General features: G+C 32.4%; 2 non-coding genes across 2 annotated transcripts; one reads left to right on the top strand and one right to left on the bottom strand.

The window, feature by feature from the left end:
- Positions 1-3,611: 3,611 nt before the first annotated feature.
- On the bottom strand, positions 3,612-3,779 carry LOC126010230 (U1 spliceosomal RNA). The gene has a single exon (XR_007496337.1). It is a non-coding gene; the product is annotated as a U1 spliceosomal RNA (small nuclear RNA).
- Positions 3,780-4,024: 245 nt separating this feature from the next.
- On the top strand, positions 4,025-4,132 carry LOC126010677 (U6 spliceosomal RNA). Its single transcript, XR_007496693.1, has one exon. It is a non-coding gene; the product is annotated as a U6 spliceosomal RNA (small nuclear RNA).
- The last annotated feature ends 899 nt before the right edge of the window (positions 4,133-5,031 follow it).

Genomic DNA, 5,031 nt, shown 5'->3' with positions numbered 1-5,031 from the left:
GGGAAAGAGGCTGAAGTTCTTATTTCTCCAGCAATGAGCTGTGTCTAATGATGAATACTAGTTTCACTCTTCAACTTTGTTGTAAAATGAGATAACTTTTTTTCTGAATATTTTTTGGTTAGTGAACATAGATTCAAAAACAGAGTTTTTATAGAAATGATGTGCAAAAAATGCAGTATTGGTAAATTTTATTTTGGGCCACACCTGGTGACACTCAGGGATTACTCCTGGCTATGCACTCAAAAATCACTCCTGGTTTGGGGGACCATATGGGATGCTGGGGGATCAAACCGCAGTCTGTCCTAGGTTAGCATGTGTGAGGCAAATGCCCTACAACTTGGCCCCTAGCATTTTTTTTTTTAAAAAAAAAAATAGGGTGGTACTGATTTTTTTTGTTTCATTTTGGGCCACACCTGACAGTGCTCAGGTACTGCTCTGCACTCAAGAATCACTCCTAGAGGGGATTAGAGGACCATTTGGAATGCTGGGGATTGTCTGCTGCATGCAAAGGAAGTTCCTCGCCTGCTGTACCATCACTCTTCCACCCACCCCAATTTTTATTTTGTACTTATTACCCCTTATAATATTTTTGGTGACATTGAGTAAGGTTTTATACATGGCACTATGCAGTTTCATAGCTAGCACGTGGTATGCTGAGCAATATCTTGAGAGAATGATAAAAATCTATAAGTGGATATGTATATTTGTAGTTAAGAAATTAAACTTTGAATCATTTCAAGTATCAGTTATTAATACTTTCATGGTAAGAACAAAATATTCCTAAAATAGTGTATGGAGTCTGAAAAACACTTATTTTGAAATGGTGAAAATATAAAAAAAAAGTGTATTAACTTCCATTTGGGCTTTAGTATTACTGCATCACAGCAAACTGTTTTCCAGATAATATAGTTTTGTTTTTCTACCATTTCAAGTAATGCAATCTCATTTAAGAAATATTCCAAGAGTCTAGAAGCATCTGAATAATCTTACTCTGGTTTTGCTCACAAGAAATTTTAATTTAGTGACGAGGTAGATACCCCCTTTCTATTACAAGAGACTTCTTAAAAATCGAAACTTCTCTTTTCTGCGAATGAAAATTTGATTAGGAACAGCTATGCATTGATAGTTTGCATTCTTTTCTTTTGAAAAAATTGTGATGGAATTATGAAACAAGTTGGGGGAGCTATAAATTTGCTGGTGACGTTGTTGATCCACATTGTTTTTCTCTTGAGTTCTGTGAAATCACATCACTGGCATGTAGAATCAATTTTTCAAGGATGGTTGCCATGAACAAAAAGTGCAATACACTTACATTTCTTTGTGGGAAAAACCCTAAAAATATCCCCATTTGCTCTAAGGCTCTAAGGTATTAGCATTGATTACAAAAATATTTACTTTGATTAAATATTTTCATTGATACCTTGATGCATTTAAGTGCTTTTGTTTCTTGTGTAAGAAACTTTAGAATTAAGGATTTAATTTTTAATTCTAAATAAAAGAAGAGGGGGAAATAAATAAAAAAGAATTAAATGAAAGTCAAAGCCTTTTCTTTTTTAAGTTTCACTTTTATTTAAGACGTATTTTTGATCCTATTTTCTCAATAATCATACAGAAATACCAGTAACATTAAGAAATGTTCTTGAATTTGTATTTGTGACTTTCTCTTTTCTTCTTTCTTTCTTTCTTTCTTTCTTTCTTTCTTTCTTTCTTTCTTTCTTTCTTTCTTTCTTTCTTTCTTTCTTTCTTTCATTCTTTCTTTCTTTCTTTCTTTCTTTTTTCCTTCCTTCTTTCCTTTCTTTCTTTCTTTCTTTCTTTCTTTCTTTCTTTCTTTCTTTCTTTCTTTCTTTCTTTCTTTCTTTCTTTCTTTCTTTCTTTCTTTCTTTCTTTCTTTCTTTCTTTCTTTCTCTCTCTCTTTCTTTCTTTCTTTCTCTCTTTCTTTCTTTTTTTCTTTCTTTCTTTCTTTCTTTCTTTCTTTCTTTCTTTCTTTCTTTCTTTCTTTCTTTCTTTTCTTTCTTTCTTTCTTTCTTTCTTTCTCTTTCTTTCTTTCTTTCTTTCTTTCTTTCTTCTTTCTCTTTCTTTCTTTCTTTCTTTCTTTCTTTCTTTCTTTCTTTCTTTCTTTCTTTCTTTCTTTCTTTCTTTCTTTCTTTCTTTCTTCTTTCTTTCTTTCTTCTTTCTTTCTTTCTTTCTTTCTTTCTTTCTTTCTTTCTTTCTTTCTTTCTTTCTTTCTTTCTTTCTTTTTCTTTCCTCTCTTTCTCCCTCCCTCTCCATCCCTCCCTCCCTTCCTTCTTTCCTTCCTCTCCTCCCTCCTACATCTTTCACTCTCCTCCCTTCCTTCCTTGTTTTCTTCTTTCCTCCTTCCTCTTTCCTCTCCTCCCTCCACCACCTTACACCCACCCTCGCCTCCCTTCTTTCTTCCCTTCCTTCCTCCCTCTCTTTCTTTCTTTTTCCTCCTTCCCTTTCTTTTTCCTTCCTTCTTCCTTCTTTTCTCCCTTCTTCCTTCCCTCCCTTCCTTCCTCCTTGCTTCCTTCCTTTCTCCCTCCATACATCCTCCATACATCCTCCATACCTCCCTCCCTGCTTCCTTCCCTGCTTCCTTCCCTCCTTCCTTCCCTCCTTCCCTCCTTCCCTCCTTCCCTCCCTCCCTCCCTCCTTCCTTCCTTCCTTCCTTCCTTCCTTCCTTCCTTCCTTCCTTCCTTCCTTCCTTCCTTCCTTCCTTCCTTCCTTCCTTCCTTCCTTCCTTCCTTCCTTCCTTCCTTCCTTGGTCATACTCAGTAGTGAACTTACTTCTAACCTTACTTAAGGATCACTCCTGGTGGTAGTTGAGTGACCCCACGTAGTTCTGGGCATCAAATTGAAGAAAGCCATGGACAAGGCAAGTGGCTTAATTCTATATTACTGAGAATTTCTTAAAAGTGTTTATAAGTATACCTTAAGAATGGATAAAATATTCCATACTGTTTTATAATAAAAACAAATGGTTTTATAATCTTAACTTTGAATAGCAATTGTAATATTTTCTTTTTCTCTATTCTTACATACTATAAATAATTCATATTATTTTTAATGAAAGAACATATTATTTGAAAATTTTATTTATTTAGTTATCTCTTCAGTTTAATATTATTACTTAACCTATTATTTTAACTTATAATTTAAAAATACTTTAAAATCCTATTTAAATTTGAATTTATTTTTTATGCTTGATTGATATTATTTATGGTAAGATGTTTTTGGGTAAATTGTGCTCATAGCATTAGCAGAATACTCGCATGTCACATATATTTACTGAAATATATTTATTATGTTTTAATTAAGTACACTTATTTTTTACAATTAGAAAATCTTCAAGTTTACTTGAAGGTTAATTTGATATTAATCTAATAAAAATATTAACTTGATATTAACTCTAGAAATTTTGTTTGTGGCAATAAATCAACTTTTAAATTTTTATTTGGGATTTTAACAGTTAATTTCTTTTGTTATTCTAAAAGGTAAAATTGAAATAATTCGTTGTTTTTATGTATTACAAAGTCTGCCATCAACCTTCTTTTTTTGTTTTTTAGTTCCATGATATCTTTAAATTTTTTACTTTTAGGATTACACATTTACTTAAAAATGGATATATATATATATACACATTTTTCTTTTTTTAATTATGCAGTCGAGTTTCCCACATTTGGGGAAATCACAGGGGTCAGCACACCCGGAGTGCAATGGGTGAGCCTCGCCCTGGGGAAACCACCTTCATGATCGTGGTATCTCTCCTGCCAGGTAAGTATAAAAAATGGATATATATTTTAAATTTATTAGGTACATTCCTTGTGTGACTTTGTCATTTATATCCTGATAATACCTTTTTAGTTATGTAGAAGATGTTTTTTCTTATAAATAGTTGTAAGAATTATTTAATTCTCCTAACAACTTTATTCATTAGGCTTTCTCTTTTAGTACTTTAAATCATTACAGTTCTCTTTACTGTGCTATGATTTTAATTTAAGAATAAAAAGTTAAAAACAAAGGTGACATGCTTGCTTCGGCAGCACATATACTAAAAATTGGAACGAAACAGAGAAGATTAGCATGGCCCCTGTGCAAGGATGACACACAAATTCATGAAGCGTTCCATATTTAAAACAAAACAAAACAAAACAAAAACAAAGGTGACTTCAGAAAAATAACCAGTATTTGGAGCATTAAAAAGCAACAGTAGTGGAAATGATCCCTGGAATGGTTGATGAGGGATAGTGGCAGAAGGTAATGGGATTTAGGTGGGAACAAAAAAAGAACATTTTGACATTTTTTGTTGTTTTGAAAATTGTAAAGTGTATAGTTTATATTGGGTGCAGATAACTAAATTGCTAAGATTCTATAATTTATACTTACTTTTTAGAAATTTCTAAATTTATTTAATATTTGAGATATGGTTTGATTAATAATGCTTTTTACATAAATTTTTCTCCTAAATTATATTACTTAAATTTTGAATTTTTACTTATAAGTTATTAAGGTTTAATCAATGAAAATTAATTTGAAAAGTTAAACCAAAATGTGTTAATACTACATAATGTCCAGTCATGTCTATATTTAGAGTTAATGTGAAGATGTTTTACTTTTATTTTTCAGAAAAAAGTTTTCTTCAGGAAAACCCTTGAAATGCAAGTATACTTATTTCTTCTTGTCTTAACAGTTTTAATAAGCATGTCTCATTTTCATTTTTTAATTTACTCAAGCTTTAGGAAAACTTTTTCTTAAACTCACAAATTAAAATGAATCCCAAGCCTGGGCTACAGCCCGATAGCACAGTGGTAGGGCATTTGTCTTGCATGTGCTGATCCACTATGGACCTTGGTTTTATTCCGGCATCCCATATGGTCCCCCGAGCCAGGAGCAATTTCTGAAAGCATAGCCAGGAGTAACCCCTAAGTGTCACCGGGTGTTCCCCCACCCAAAAAAAGGTCCCAAACATGTAGTAAGAACTAAAATTTATTTATATTACACAGTTTAGGTTACTTACTTATTCCCTAATAGATG

The sequence above is a fragment of the Suncus etruscus genome, chromosome 5, assembly GCF_024139225.1.
Source record: "Suncus etruscus isolate mSunEtr1 chromosome 5, mSunEtr1.pri.cur, whole genome shotgun sequence".
Lineage (NCBI taxonomy): Eukaryota > Metazoa > Chordata > Mammalia > Eulipotyphla > Soricidae > Suncus > Suncus etruscus.
Note: the sequence above shows the minus strand (reverse complement) of the source record. Positions and strands in the feature narration are given on the sequence as shown.